General features: G+C 39.6%; 1 protein-coding gene across 5 annotated transcripts in view; it reads right to left on the bottom strand.

The window, feature by feature from the left end:
• LOC138826174 (ligand-dependent corepressor) overlaps positions 1-16,909 on the bottom strand; it is a 97,790-nt gene that overhangs the window by 62,762 nt on the left and 18,119 nt on the right. For 4 of the 5 annotated variants that reach the window (XM_070021317.1, XM_070021319.1, XM_070021322.1 and 1 more), the window contains exon 3: positions 214-279. The exons of the other annotated variant lie outside the window; for it this stretch is intronic. The gene's annotated coding sequence lies outside the window, so the exon portion shown is untranslated. The remainder of the gene's footprint in view (positions 1-213; positions 280-16,909) is intronic. 5 annotated transcript variants of the gene reach the window in all.

The following is a 16,909-nucleotide window of genomic DNA, read 5'->3' as shown; positions in this document are numbered from 1 at the left end:
AAAAAAATCTGAAATCATAACTCAAAACTCAATTCCTAACCACTCTCATGCTTAATTAATACATGCTGCTTAAACATGTTAACAATATCCACTAAACATAAAAAGATGCTTACTTGGGTTTAACTTTAACCTCATGAAACCAAATAAAAAGGAGCTTAAAATCACACCAAGATAATCAAAAAGCTTTTGAAATACCAAAACTAATTTTAGTACCTTTAAATAAACTGAGATCTTTTAATAATGCAGGTCCAAACAGCCCTTCAAGAATACTTTCAAACCCTAAAAAGGATTAAAAAAATTGTATTACTACAATAATATTCACCATAATATTAATCAATATGTTACAGTGATGATGCTCTTAGTTCTCAAAGATAGGTCAAGGAATAAGAGTATCACTGACAAATCTAAAAGAGAACATTTTTGTTAATGATTAACAACACAATTCTGAGCACATACATTCAAGAACAAGAAAAACACACATTAGAAATAACCAAGAAAGGAATGAAAATTCAGATTCTCTTACTCTCCTACAAAATTTTTACATAAACTCTCAAGTTCTATCTTTAAAGAGTCGCTAGTTCAACACTTCCATAGCTTTCTTTAAAATCCTCAAGACACACACACACACACACACACACACACACACACACACACACACACACACACACACACACACACACACACACACACACACACACACACCCCACAACATACTATTTTAGAAGAAAAATATCTTTGTGATTATTTCATATAACCACAATACTTGCCTGGTTCACTGGTTCACTACTTCACCAGTGTGAGTTGGTTTTTTTTTTTAAATAAGCCATTTTTCTAAATTTTTTTTTTTTTTTTGGTTGGTCGTGGGGCTTGAACTCTGGACTTGGGCCCTGTCCCTGTGCTCTTCAGCTCAAGGTGAGCACTCTACCGCTTGAGCCACAGCACCACTTCCGGTTTTCGGGGGGGGGGGGGGGGGGGGAAGAGGGGAGATTGGAGATAAGAGTCTCACGAACTTTCCTGCCTGGGCTGGCTTTGAACTGCAATCCTCAGATCTCAGCCTCCTGAGTTAGCTAGGATTACAGGTGTGAGCCACGGGCACCTGGCTCATTTTTCTAAATTGAAAAGGACAGAAGAAAACAGGCATACTACATATCCGGAATAATGGATTAAAGCAGTGGCTCCCAAATTATGTGTCACGGACTTTATTCTGCTTAAAAACATATTACACAAGAATCACATGATTATCGCCACAGATGCAGAAAAGGCCTTTGATAAAATTCAACATTCATTCATGCTAAAAGCTCTGGAGAAAATAGGAATAGAAGGAACATTTCTAAAAACAATAAAAGCCATTTATGACAGACCAATAGCCAATATTATACTTAATGGGGAAAAGCTACAACCAATTCTCCTAAAATCAGGAACAAGGCAAGGATGCCCACTGTCTCCACTCCTCTTCAATATAGTCCTGGAACCCTTAGCCAGGGCAATAAGGCAAGAAAAAGACATTAAAGGGATCCGCATAGGGAAAGAAGAAGTTAAACTATCCCTTTTTGCAGACGACATGATACTATACCTTCATGATCCCAAAAACTCCATCCCCAAACTCTTAGAAATCATAAATTACTTCGGCAAAGTAGCAGAATACAAAATAAACCCACAAAAATCAGTTGCCTTCCTGTACACTGACAATGTACAAGAAGAGAGGGAAATAAAGGGAGCAACCCCATTCACAATAACCTCCCCCAAAATAAAATATTTAGGAATTAACCTAACCAAAGATGTAAAAGAACTATTTAATGAAAACTATAAAAAGTTAAAGAAAGAAATTGCAGAAGACACTAGGAAATGGAAAGACCTCCCATGCTCTTGGATAGGCCAACTTAATATAGTAAAGATGGTAATACTTCCAAAACTAATATACAAATTCAATGCAATTCCTATTAAAATCCCAATGAAGCACATCACTGAAATACAGAAAACTGTCCAAAAATTCATATGGAACAACAAAAGACCTAGAATAGCCAAAACAATTCTAGGGGATAAAGAAAATATGGGAGGGATATCCATGTCAAACTTCAAACTCTACTACAGAGCTATAATAACAAAGACAGCATGGTACTGGCACAAAAACAGACCCGAAGACCAATGGAACAGAATAGAAGATACAGAAATAAATCCACAGGCCTACAGCCAGCTTATATTCGACAAAGGAGCCAAAGACATACAATGGACGAAACACAGTGTCTTCAACCACTGGTGCTGGGAAAACTGGGCAGCCACATGCAGAAAACTAAAAGTGGACCCCAGCCTTATCACCATGCACCAACATCAACTCAAAATGGATTAAAGACCTTCACATTAAACCTGAATCTCTGAAACTACTGCAGGACAGAGTAGGAGAAACACTTGAACTAATAGGCACAGGAAGGAACTTCCTGAACAGAGTCCCAGGGTCACAACAAGTTGGAGAGAGACTCGACAAATGGGACTACCTTAAAATAAAAAGCTTCTGCACAGCTAAATCTATCGCAACCAAGCTAGAAAGACAACCAACTAATTGGGAAAAAATATTTACCAGCAATATATCAGACAAGGGGTTAACATCCTGTATATACAGGGAACTCAAGAAACTAATCCCTCCCAAACCTAACAAACCAATTACTAAATGGGCAAGGGAACTAAAGAGGGACTTCTCAAATGAAGAAATAAAAATGGCAAAGAAACACATGAGCAAATGTTCATCATCCCTGGTGGTGAAGGAAATGCAAATAAAGACAACCCTGAGATATCACCTTACCCCAGTCAGAATGTCCCACATCCACAAATCAGCCAACGACAAATGCTGGAGGGGATGTGGAGAAAGAGGAACCCTATTACACTGCTGGTGGGAATGTACACTTATACAACCACTTTGGAAAGCAGTCTGGAGGGTCCTTAGAAAGCTAAAAATTGACCTCCCTTATGACCCAGTCATACCACTTCTAGGCATCTACCCTGAACAACAGGAACCAATATACAAGAACACGTGCACCTCCATGTTTATTGCAGCACTGTTCACAATAGCTAGGATATGGAAACAACCCAGATGCCCCACCACAGATGAATGGATCCAAAAATTGTGGTATCTATACACAATGGAATATTATGCAGCCATTAGAAATGACAAAATAATGGCATTTGCAGGGAAATGGATGGAGCTAGAAGGAATTATGTTGAACGAGGTAAGCCAAGAGCAAAGAGACAAACGGTACATGATCTCCCTGATAAGTGGATGCTAAATCCAAAATGTTAGGTGATACGACAAAACTAACAGGACTTAAGAAACAAAGAACTCCCACTCATCTGGTCGAACCACTACTAAATATCCCCATGCTGCTGATCACATGTATGGTGTATATGTGTACACCATTATATGTTATAGACTGTGATAGACAATTTGCTCCAGGAAAGTTAGAATGAACTTGTGACTTTAAATGAGCATCATTATTCCACAATACTGTGAAATTCGGGAAATTATGTAATCACTTAATCACAATTAAAAAAAAAAAAAGAACCTCCAGGAAGGTAGGGAGGGAAGGGATGGTAGGAGGAAAACAATGGAGGGGATAACAATGCTCAATAGGAAGTGTATTCATTACCTTACTCATGTAACTGTAACCCTCTGTATAGTATCTTTACAATAAAAAATTAAAAAAAATATTTTAAAAAACATATTACAAAGAATCTATGAAGCCATCCATATGGCTTCATAGATTCTTTGTAATATGTTTTTTTAGGAATAATGTCTGTGTCTGTGTGTACGTGTGCACAAGCGCTGTTCCTGGAACTTGAACTCAGGGCTTAAGACACTGTACCTGAGGGTTTTTTGCTCAAGGTTAGCCACTCTACCACTGGAATCCACTTCTGACTTTTTAGTGCTTAGAGGTAAGAGTTTCGTGGGCTTTCTTGCTTGGTCTGGCTTTAAACTGAGACCCTCAGAACTCAGCCTTCTGAGTAGCTAGGATTACAGAAGTGAGCATCTGACACCCACCTTAGGATACCCAAATATTAAATCATCATTTTCAACAGAGTAATCTCTACAGTTCATGTTATCCACATTGTAATTTAGAAAGTTATCACTAAGCTCTCTTTTGAAATATAAATTTTTCACTTATTTTTAAACAACTGCTTTTTTAAACCACTCATATTTCTTGCCATTAAAATTATTACAAGAACATTAACAAAATTAAATACAAATACAGCTAAGAGGTTACAGGTAGTCCTTATCCTAACTAGCAAATTTAATTTAATTTTTTTTTTGCTCAGTTGTGGGGCTTGAACTCTGGGCAGGGTGCTATCCCTCAGTTCTTTAGCTCAAGGCAAGCGCTCTACCACTTGAGCCACAGCTCCACTTCCAGTTTTTTCTGCTTATGTGGTGCTGAAAAAAATCGAACCCAGGGCCTCATGCATGCGAGGCAAGCACTCTACCACTAAGCCACTTTCCCAGCCCCAAGAGTAACTATTTTTAATACCTGTCATGTTTTAAAGTGTACTCTTTGACTTGAGTTCACAAGAAATTCAAACAAATTTCAAATTGTATGCTAAGAATAAAATTTTGGTTTTCTTCTGAGAATATTTCCCTATGTAGTCCAGATTAGCCCAAAACTCACTATACAAACCCCAGTTGGCTGCCACATTATAATGTATAGTTTTGGCATCTTCTGCCTCAACTATAGGAGAGGAGGGGGAAGGGGGTGGGAGTGTCCTGGGCTTGAACTCAGGGCCTGAGTGCTGACCCTGAGCTTCTTTTGCTCAAGGTTAGACTTTCTTGCCAGGCTTGGTTTTGAACTGCAATCCTCAGATTTCAGCCTCCTGAGCAGCTGGTATTACAGGCCACTGGTGTCCACTTCTGCCTCAGCTTTGACAGTGTAAGGATTACAGGTATGAACCACCTTGCCTAGCTCTGTGTAAATTTTAAAGATTGTAAGTAGCAAAAAAAATAAATGTATTGTCATTAAGCTTTTCAACTTTTGAAAAAAACTATATAGCAAGAAAAGCAGAAAGTAAAAAATAAAGCATTTATGACATATAGACTTTAAGATTACAAGAACAGGATCTGGAAAACAGAAAACAGAGAAAAGATTTCACCAGTAACACAGAAACAAGCAAAAACCAAATAACAGATTTTTAAAAAAAAAAAAAAAAAAAAAAGTACTGTAGAAAAGACTAATTTCATTATAGATTCCTATCCCTGGGAAAGTAGAGTCAACAACATGGACAGTTTAAGCCAGCCTAAGTTACATAGCAAGTCCAGGTTCAGCTTGAGCTAAAAGTCAACTCTTGATGGAAATTGATGGAAAGGCCAAGCGCTGGTGACTTACTCCTGTAATCCTAGTTACATTCAAAAAGCTGAGATCTGAAGACTGCAGTTCAAATCCAGCCTGGGCAGGAAAATCCGTGACTCTTTATCTCCAATTAACCACCAAAAAACTGGAAGTGGTACTGTGGCTCAAAGTGTTAGAACCTTGAACAAAAGAGCTAAGGGACAGAGTCCAAGACCTGAGTTCAAAGCCACAAAACAAAACAAAAATTGATGAAAAGAAAAGGGAAGAAAACACAGCTGATTTAGCTTAAAATATTTCCTGAAAAATCATTCCTCTTCTTCTCAAACTTAATTAAACCTTACAAGTATTACTGACTGGATACTGGGAAAGCTCTATTTTACTACCCTCTCTTCACTGGATGTTTTATTAATAAAAACATCACTCAATGTTATTAATAAAGAAATACTGAATTTAGCAGTTGCATAGCAACAGGGAATGCCTCACGTGCTATGCTTGACATTAAAAAAAAGGCAAATAAGGGAAGAACAAATATATTCAAAATTTGAGACATGATCTTACAGAAAAGCCATGAAGATTGATAACATAGACCACAGAAAAATAAACACTGAAAAGTTTTAATATGGTCAATGATGAGGGTTTTAAAGCTATCTTTAACACAATATAGTACATGTTCAAAAAATATTTTATTAGATTTGACTAATTTCTAAAATAATTCCTATCCAATACCATAAGTCTCAGTATTTTCTTAAGTCTTTGTATTTCATCTTCCCCAAATTAAAACTATCTCCTTGATAGTATCTCTTCAATCTATCAACCCTATTCATTTATTGAATAGAAATACGTATTCATGTATTCAACATAAATTAACTGAGAACCAGGGATAAAGGTAGACAATGAACAGAAAATGGTGGGCAGACATGGAGTGGTTTTATTTAGTTTTTTCAATTGTTCTTACCAGGCTATTTCTGCCAGGGCTCTATCTACCATCTGAGGTATAGTTCCATTTCTGAGTTTCTGATGGTTAACCGGAGAGCAGAGTCTCATGGAATTTCCTGCTTGGACTGGCTTAGACCCTCAACTGACCTCCTAAGTAGCTAGGATTAAAGGACTAAACTACCAGCCCCCAGCTAATCCTAACTTTTTTTGGGGGGGGTGGGGGAAAGGTGGGCAAGGACCTGGGGTTGAACTTTGGGCCTGAGCATTGTCCCTGAGCTTCTTTTGCTTAAGACTAGTGCTCTACCACTGGAGCCAGAGTACAACTTCCGGCTTTTTCTGTGTATGTGGTGGTAAGGATTCAAACCCAAGGCTTCATGCATGCTAGACAAGTACTCTACTACTAAACCACATTCCCAGCCCTAATTCTAACTTACTATAATAGCTTGTTTAATAATAAATGATTGAAAATAGAAAATGCTCTACATAAGCTGTATGCATTCATGACATGAAATGTTTCTTTTTTTCTGTATTTCTAGGTTGCACCATCTTCCAAATATTTTAAATGGTCAAAGATCTCAAAAAAAATCTCCATATGCATGATTTCTAACTTCTAGGATTGCATAATTGCATAACAGTCCCAAATTTGACTTTTGAAATTCTTTTTTTTTTTGGGGGGTGGGGGGAGGTCCGGTTGTGGGGCCTGAACTTTGGGCCTGGGCGCTGTCCCTCAGCTCTTCAGCTCAAGGCTAGCGCTCTACCACTTGAACCACAGCGCCACTTCCGGCTTTTTTATTTTTGCTTATGTGATGCTGAGGAATCAAACCCAGGGCCTCATGCATGCAAGGCTCTACCACTGAGCCACCCTCCCAGCCCCTGACTTTTGAAATTCTTAAGAGTAAAGGACACTGGATCTTAAGACAAATTTATATGTTTGTAAGTTAAAATACTGATGTTATGAACATTGAGAACCAATCCTCAGATCTCAGCCTTCTGAATATCTAGGATTACAGGTATGAACTACCTACACCCTATCTAAATGACTCAGAATCAAATTACTGGCTCTACCCTCATCCTCCTTCAACTCAGGTAAGATCTACTTGTTTCATAGCCATGTGCAAATGATTTATAGATATAAAAATATAGATTATAGATATAACCTCACATAAATGTTCTGTGCTCAAGAATGCAAAATAAACCTAATACAGACCTAGGAGATCTCCCATTACTTAGGTTTTCCCAGAAGTTAACACTGGACAATTGAAGACAACATGTTTTTTGCTTACTCCCCATTTGAGGTTTTTCTTTAGCAAGATGTAAGATTGGGAATTAGAAATGTGCATCTATCTATGTAAATCCTAAGGCTGGATACTAAAAGGAAAACAGCAAGTAATGATTAAGTCCAGTGCTGTGTGAAGTTATTACAAGTTTAGTGAGAGATCTAAGAACCAGAAAGAGGATGTTGAGCTGGTCAGGCCTTACCTACATGTAAAGGAGCTGGTACTTTGGGCTATTTATCCTTTAAAGTTGTTTCCTAAGCTTTAATCTTCTCATGTCTTAATGTCAGCTGGTGTTTCTTACACAACTTTGGTAAAGTGGTGCTTTGGAGGGATGTATTTATATTATAATGGTCAACATTTGGTCATCCCTCCTCTCTTCCACTCCCCTTTTTTTTTTCTGTTGGTCATGGGGCTTGAACTCTGGGCTTGGGCACTGTCCCTACCCCCTTCAGCTCAAGGTGAGCGCTCTACCACTTGAGCCACAGCACCACTTCCAGTTTTCTAGTGGTTTGTTGGAGATAAGAGTCTCTCCGGCAGGAGGACTTTCCTGCCAGGGGTTGGCTTTGAACCATGATCCTCAGATCTCAGCCTCCGGTGTAGCTAGGATTGGAGGTGTGAGCCATCAGCACCCAGCTCACTCCCCTCTTTTTGTAAAGTAAGTGCTTTAATTATTAAAAAAAAAAAAAACCTTTGTATAAACTTTTTCATTATTACAATAAGCTGAATTGTAACAAATGACATGTTGATTTTTTTTTTTATAATAAAACTTTGGGGGGGGGAATTCTTTTTAGTATCTCTAGAAGGGCACTGGTGGCTAAATGCCTATAAACCTAGCTACTCAGGAGGCTGACATCTGAGGATCGAAGTTCAAACCCAGCCTGGGCAGGAAAGTCCTTGAGACTCTTATCTCCAATTAACCACCAGAAAACTGGCAGTGAACCTGTGGCTCCAAGTGGTAGAGAGCACTAACCTTGAGCTAAAGAGCTGAGGGACAGCGCCCAGGCCCAGAAGTGCTGAACAAAAACAAAAAAGTATCTCCATGTTTAAATCTACTACCTAAGTACTTCAAACCTGTATTGTTTAAGGATTAACTGTACAAAATTCTGAGAGTAAAGATACTTTATATAACCAAACTATTTATTTGTGGACAGGCATAAAAGAGAGACATTTCAAGGAATGTTGTAAAGCAGCCATTCACTCTAGAAAGGATTGTTCTCAATTATTTCAGCCAGTGGCTCACATCTGTTATACTAGCTACTCAGGAGACTGAGTTCTGAAGTTCAGATTTGAAGCCTACTTGGGCAACAAAGTCCATGAGACTCTTATCTTCAATAATCCAAAAAGCTCAAAGTGGGAGCTGTGTTTCAAGTGGTAGAGCACTAGTCTTGAGCAAGAAGCTCAAGGACAACTTCCAGACCCTGAGGTTAAAGCCCCAGGACTGGCACACACACGGTAAAAGGCCCAGGACTGGCACGTGCGCACACAGCCCCCCCCACACCCTTAAGAACAAAAATCCTTGGTCACTAAAATATGATTTTGTTGGGTACTAGTGGCTCATCCTGTAATCAAAACTATTCAGGATGCCGAGGTCTAAGAATCCCAGTTCAAAGACAGCCCAACACCAATAACAACCAAAAAAAATCTGGGAGATTCTATCTCCAATTAATCAGCAAAATCCCAGAAGTGGAGGTGTGGCTCAAGTGGTAGAGTGCCAGCCTTGAGTGATAAAAGCAAAGGGACAATGTCCAGGTACTGAGGTACCAGCATAAAAATAATATGAATAATGACAATAAAATTAAAGCTAGAAAGGGAATATATACAGTTTATAGCTAGAATATCTCCAAAATAATTTCACAACTATGCTTACATATGTAATACCATAAGTGAGATTCCAAAATATTAAATAATGATATTAAATAAAGTTATTAAGTAGATGAAAGCTGGGCACCAGTAGCTCACACCTATAATCCTGGCTACTCAAGAGGCTGAGATCCCAGGATTGAGGTTAAAGCTGCCCAGGCAAGAAAGTTATGAGAGGGGCTGGGAAGGTGGCTCAGTGGTAGAGTACTTGCCTTGCATGCCTGAGGTCCTGGGTTCGATTCCTCAGCACCACATAAGAAAAAAGCCGGAAGTGGCGTTGTGGCTCAAGTGGTAGAGCGCTAGCCTTGAGCTGAAGAGCTGAGGGACAGCACCCAAGCCCAGAGTTCAGGCCCCACGACCAGACCAAAAAAAAAGAAAGTTATGAGACTCTTATCTCCAATAAACTACTCCAAAAAAGCCAGAAGTGGCTCTGTGGCTCAAGTGGTAGAGCACTAGCTTTGAGCACAAAGAGGCTCAGGGACAGCACGTAGGCCCAGAGTTCAAGCCTGAGGACTGGCAAAAAGAAAAAACAAAAATAAACAAACAAAACCACAGTAAACAGATGAGATGAATTCAAGTTTTTAGAAATCCTGGGGGCAGTTTTGAGGGTTTTGTTTTGTTTTCTGTTTTATCAAACTGTCTTGGATAGTTACTTTTATGTGTGAACTATAATCTGAGGTCCTCTCTTGGAGAACCTCATCACAACCAAGTCAGTAAACTACATGAGCACTGTTTTTAAATAAAAACCTGTTTATATATATATATATATATATATATACTGATGTGAATAATACATATCTATTTAAATAAAAAAAAATTAGGCAGGGACACTGGTGGTTCATGCCTGTAATCCTAGCTATTCAGAACACTGAGATTTTTTTTGGTTCAAGACCAGGACTTGAACTTGGTACCTGACACATTCTCTCATGGCTAACACTACCAACTGAGCCATGCTCTACCCCAGGAGGCTGAGATCTAAGAATCGCAGTTCAAAACCAACCCTGGTAGATCCTGGGTTTAATTCCCAATGTCCCTAAGAGACAAAGAGGGAGGGAGGGATTACTGAACTCATAATAGCCTGTTCTATATTTTCTCAAAGATGCCAAAACTATACATCATAATGTGGCAGGTAAGCAATTGGGAGAGGGGAGTTGGCTAACTTCTCCCCAAAAAGTTAAAGACCAAGTAACTCCTTGGGAATAATAGAGCTAACTAGGTAAAACAGAACTATAAGTCTACTTCCCTCGCTCCAGATAAAATGCAAATTTCTACAGTTGAAAACAAAGGCTCACACCTGTAATCCTAGCTGCTCAGGCTCTCATCTCCAAATAAACTGCTAGAAACCCGGAAGTGGAGCTGTGGCTCAAGCGGTAGAGCACTGGCCTTGAGCTGAAGAGCTAGGGGACAAGGACAGGGTCCAAGCCCAGAGTTCAAGCCCAATGACTGACCAAAAAAAAAAAAAAAAAACAAAACTTCCTTAGGGGAACAAAGAAAGGGTTCTTTTCTACCCTACCACCTTTTCCTATTTCATTAACTTTCGCCCAGTTAGGCCAGCCTAGACAATCCATATTGCTGATTTTGTTACAAGGTTCATTTTCAGTATAGAGATCTCAATGACTCTACACTAAATAAATGACTCACTAACACCTCCTCCACTATGACATCTCATCAGCAGTCTGTTTTATATATTTTTCAGATTAATACATCTCAACATTGGCTGTTTTTTGGGTTTTTTTGGGGGGGTGGGAGGGTTGGTCCTGGGGCTTGAACTCTGGGCCTTGGCACTGTCCCTCAGTTCTTCAGCTCAAGGCAAGTGCTCTACCACTTGAGCCACCATGCCACTTCTGCCACTTCTGGTTTTCATGGTTTAACTGGAGATAAGAGTCTTGTGGACTTTTCCTGCCCCGGCCGGCTTTGAACTGCCATCTACAGATCTCAGCCTCCTGAGCAGCTAGGATGACAGGCATGAACCACCAGTGCCCAGCCTCTACAATTTTTTAAAAAACTGGCTGATGGGCCGGTGGGCGCCGGAGGCTCACGCCTATAATCCTAGCTACTCTGGAGGCTGAAATCTGTGGATGGAGGTTCAAAGCCAGCCTAGGCAGGACAAGTCTGTGAGATTCTTATCTGTAATAAACCACTCAGATAACCGGAAGTGGCGCTGTGTCTCAAGTGGTAGAGCGCTAGCCTTGGGCTGAAGAGCTGAGGGACAACACCCAGGCCCAGAGTTCAAGCCCCATTACCGACCAAAAAAAAAAAAGTGGCTGATGGCTCATGTCTATCTACTTAGAAGACTGCAAGGTGAGGATCTGCCTGGATAGACAAATCCTTGGAACTCTTCAATCCATTATCCAGAAAAAAGCCAGAATTACAGGCATGGCTCAAGTGGTAGAGCACTGGCCTTTAGCAAAAAATTGCAAGCAAAGGAACGTGCAAGGTGAGGCCCTGAATTCAAGTCCCAGTATTGGCACTGTGCATTCACATGCATGTGTGCACGCATGCGTACATACACATACACACACAGATTTCTAGGCAATGGTGGTTCAGGACTGTAATCTTAGCTACTCCTGAATAGCTATTATTATAAGGCTGAGATTTGAGGATTTCAGTTCAAAGTCATCTCCAGCATACACATTTCTGAGACTCTGGTCTCCAATTAACACCAAAATGCTGGTGGAGGCCTGGCTCAAGTAGTAAGAGTGTCAGCTGTGAACAGAAAAAAACAAGCAAGAGTACAAGGCTCTAAGTTCAATCCCCAGTACCAGCATGCACACACACGCACACAGGCAGGCATGCATGCACACATGCACTCACATATACACAGGAAAAAAAAAGTGCAAGGCCTTCCAGTGTGACCAATGGCTCTGGCTTGTAATCCTAGCTATTCAGGAGGCTGAGATCTGAGAACTGCAATTCAAAGCCAGCCTGGGTAGAAAAGTCTGTTAGATTCTTAGTTTTGATTAACTACCAAAAAGCCAGAAGTAGATCTGTGGCTTAAATGGTAACTTGAGCACAAAAGTTCAGGGATAGTACGCGGCCCTGGAGTTCATGACTCAGGACAGGCAATTAAAAAAAAAAAAAGTGGTAGGTCTTTTATAGTCAAGTCACTGTGTAGTCAAGCTATAGGGATAAAATTAAATCAAAGCATCAACTTAAAAAGACATTTCTGAGGTGGGATGAGCAAAGCAAAATAAGATGTTAAACTTATTGCTTCTGTGAAAATGTTGAGTTCACAAGGCACTGAGGCAGCCACACTACCAACACACACACACACCCAGAAATACCAATAACATTCAAATGAACACTAACCTTATGACAGGTCATGACAACACAAAGTTGGCTAGCCAAGTAGGTGATTTACACCTGTAATCCTAGCTACTCAAGAGGCTGAAATCTGTAGATCTGATTTGAAGCCAGCCCAAGCAAGAGACCCTGAGACTCTTATCTCCAATTAACTACCAAAAAGCCAGAAATGAGGCTGTGGCTCAAGGCTGTGGCCTTGAGCAAAAGGAGCTCAGACAGTACCCAGGCCTAGAGTTGAAGAAAGGGAGGGTGGGAGGGAGGGAAGGAGGGAAAGAGGGAAAGAGGGAGGGAGAGAGGGAGGGAGGGAGGGAGGGAGGGAGGGAGGGAGGGAAGAAGGGGAGAGATAGAGACGGAGAAAGAAGCCAGGCACCAGTGGCTCACACTAGTAATCCCAGCTACTCAGGCTGAGATCTGAGAATCAAGGTTCAAACCAATCTTAGGCAGAAAAGTCTCCTACAGCCTCTTATCTCCAATTAACCACTCAAAACCAAAGTGGAGTTGTAATTCAGCAGGGTAGAGCCCTAGCCTTGAGCAAAAGAGCTCAGGGGCAGCACCCAGTCTCTGAAGGGGAGGTGTGTGTGTAGGGGTGGGGGGAGGGAGAACCAGACATGAGACTATGGCTCAAATGGTATGGAGTTAGCCTTGAGCACAAAAGCTCTCAATCACAGTTTGAGTTCAAGCCCTAGGATACTAAGTAAGTAAGTAAATAAGTAAATAAATAAATAAATAAATAAATAAATAAATAAATAAATAAATAAATAAAGCAGGCTAATAATGCTTCTAGGGTAAGGTATTATCTCCTTGCCTGCCACTGTAAACCTTTGCTCCAAAAAGAAATGTCCCCACACTAAAACAAGGATATTGATAATATCTCCCAAAGATCCATGAAAGCTGCTTTAAGGGCTTGGTTTCCAGGATGGCATTACTGATGTGGATAGGCCCTTTAGAACAGGGGCCTAGTGAGAGATCTTTTCATTACAGGGTTACACTGGAATGCCCATGGAAAGGATTGTGGGATTCCACCAGCCCTCTTTTGTTATTTTTCTTGATTCATGAGGTAAGTGTTGTGTTCCCACCACACACTTTTGTCATATAATACTTGCCCTCACAAGGGGGTCCAGAGCAATGAGGCTACTTCCTCTTGGACTACATCTTGGGCAGTCTCTAGAATTTTGAGCCAAAACAATTAATTGCCTCATGCATTTCACTATCGTACTTGAAGGCTCTAAAACATATAGTTAGAGAAATAATGAGCTTAAAATTTCCCACTGTTTCTTAGTATCCTTGTACTGGTAGATTACAGTTACTTGAGATTCTACTATGAGCCAGGCAATGGAGATGCATTGGTGAACAAAAGACAAAGCCTTTAACTTGTGAAATGGGAGATGGGTGGTGTGGGATACATAATATATAGCTAAGGGAAAGCAGAAATAATAGAAAAATACAGCAAAGTGAGAAAATAAACCCTAAACTCTAGTAACAACACTAAAACACTGAATGAGAACATCTAGACTGCCAAGATTGAGCATGTCCTGAAAAATTTATGTACTCAAGTTTGGTCTCCAGTGTAGCAATGTTGAAATTATGCTGGAACTTTTAAGCAGTGGGGCCTACCAGAAGTGATTAAATCCTTGAGAGGTCAGTAATTTGCTCATAGGAGCATATTCTGCTGGGACAGTACAATGTTATTATAAACCAGACTGACACCTTCCTCAACTTTTCTGTCTCATACTTGTAGACATACCCCTTCAGTACACAGTAAATTCTGTTCCAACTTCTGTGGCATGGGGAGAGCACCACAGGCGCTCATAAAGATGTTGGTACCAAGCAATACAGGCTACCTAGCCATCAGAAACAAGCAAATTATACCACTTTTATTTGTAAGTTACCAAGCTTCTGATATTTTATTGGGCAACACAAACAGCCTCAGTCAGAAAAACAAGACCGAGAACGACTAAAGTGAGGATGCAAACCAAGTGGACATCCAGAACAGAATTCTAGCCAGAGGGAACACTAGTATAGAGTATGCCATTTCTGAGAAATAGCAACAAAACTTTCTATGGTAATAAACCTTTTCATCGTATACCTGTTTGGCTGAATAAAGACAACAAAATCATAGACATGAATGCTGGCTAGTTTTATGTGATTCTTGGTCATTTCAAAAAAAAAGTTCTCCCACACCTCATCTAAACAAAGGTGGAAACATTGGGTCTTTGGTAAGTATGGTATAGTACTGAATCTATAGATTGGCTATTTTTGTGACACAAATTTTGTCAATACATGAGCATGGGATGTCTTTCCATCTTCTGAGGCCTTTCTTCATTTAAGATTATATTGTTTTTAGGAGTCATTTTCTTCCCTAGTTAATACCCAGATGTTATTGGGTTTTTTTAGGATATTGTAAACAGTAATCTTATATTGCTTTCTCACTTTATTAGTAGCCTAAAAAAAGGCTACTAATTTTTGTGTTGATTTTATGTTCTGCTATGTTACCAAAACTGTTGATTACATCTAGAAGTTTTTGTGGGAGAATCTGTTAAGTTTCTTAAGTATATGACCACGTCATCTGCAAAAGATAATTGGACTTTTCCTTTCCCTATTAGAAACCCATAAAACATTTATTCTCCTATTTTATTGCTTTGGTTAGGAATTCTAGTACCATAATGAATAGGGATTGGAAAGAATGGACATTCTTGTATCATTCCTGACTTTATAAAAAAATGATTTTAGCTTTTTTCTATTTAATATGATGCTGGCTATAGGCTATATAGTATGTCCAAGTACACTCTTTTATTTTCTTCAGAGTTTTTACATAAAAGAATGTTGAATTGCCAAGGCTCCAGTGGCTCATGCCTATAGTCCTAGCTACTTAGGAGGCTGAGATCTGAGGATCACGGTTCAAAGCAAGCCAGAGCAGGAAAATCCATGAGAGGCTTATCTCTAATTAACCAGCAGAATACCGGAAGTGGCACTGTGGCTCAATTGGTAGAACACTCACCTTGAGCTGAAGAACTCAGGGACAGCACCTAGGCCCAGAGTTCAAACCCCAGGACCAAAAACAAAAAAACAAACAAAACAAAACAAAACCCCTGAATTTTATTAAAAGTCTTTTCTGCATCAATTGAAATAATTGTGTTTTTTATTCTTGACTATGTGAACTATCATCCCTGCAACTCTGGAATGAAGCCAACTTGATTACAGAGTATGGTCTTTTTAATGTATGGCTGAATATGGTTTACAAGAATTACTTAAATTTTCTATACCACTGTTGCTCAAAGATTGGTTTGTGGGTATTGGAGGCTCACGGCTATAATCATAGCTAATACTCAGGAGGCTGAGATCTGAAAATCAATGTCTGAAGCCAGCCTGGGCAGAGAATAGTCCATTAATCTCTTATTTCCAGTTTACCAGCAATAAACTGGAACTATTGGCCTGGAACAAATGGTAGGGTGCTAGAGAGAGAACCTAAATTAAATGCCCAGAACGAACACACACACACACATGAACGAACACACACACACACATGAACGAACACACACACACACACACACACACACACACACACACACACACACACACACACACACACAGCATGCCTATAATTCTCTTTGTTTTGCTTCTGTCTCATTTTGGAATGAATTCAGTAATACTCCTAGTAGTGTTCCTTCCCTATCTATTTCACAGAAGAATTTGAGGAGTTCTGACAGAATTTAGCAGTGAATCCATATATCTTAGGCTTTTCTTTGTTGGAAGACATTACCATTTTAATTTCATTGCTTATATCCTCTTGGTTCAATTTTGGGAAGTTAACTATATCTACAAGTTTATTTCTTGTAGTTTCTAGAAGTTTGTTTGGATATAGGTTTCTAAAGTATTCCCTCATGAGCTTCAGATTTTATTCATTTGTGATGATCCCTTTTTAATCTCTAATTTTTAAAATCTTTTCCCCTCTCTTTTTGGTCAAGTTAGTTATGAGTTTAACAAATCTCACTTATCTTTTCCAGGAACTTTGTTCATAAGGAAGTACTGGGGACTTGTACTAGGCATACCCTCTCACTGTTTCTCATTATTTTGTAGATGGAATTTAGTGAACTTTTATGCCCATGCTAACCTCAAACCACAATCTTCCAGATCTCAACCTTCTGAATAACTAAAATAGAGGAGTTAGGCATTGGCACCTTGCTTAAAAGGTCCCACTTTTTTTGTTGT

Source organism: Dipodomys merriami, unplaced genomic scaffold (genome assembly GCF_024711535.1).
Source record: "Dipodomys merriami isolate MVZ:Mamm:240054 unplaced genomic scaffold, mDipMer1.0.p SCAF_14, whole genome shotgun sequence".
NCBI classification, from domain to species: Eukaryota; Metazoa; Chordata; class Mammalia; order Rodentia; family Heteromyidae; genus Dipodomys; species Dipodomys merriami.
The sequence above is the reverse complement of the archived record's forward strand: the minus strand, read 5'-3'. Positions and strand labels throughout refer to the sequence as shown.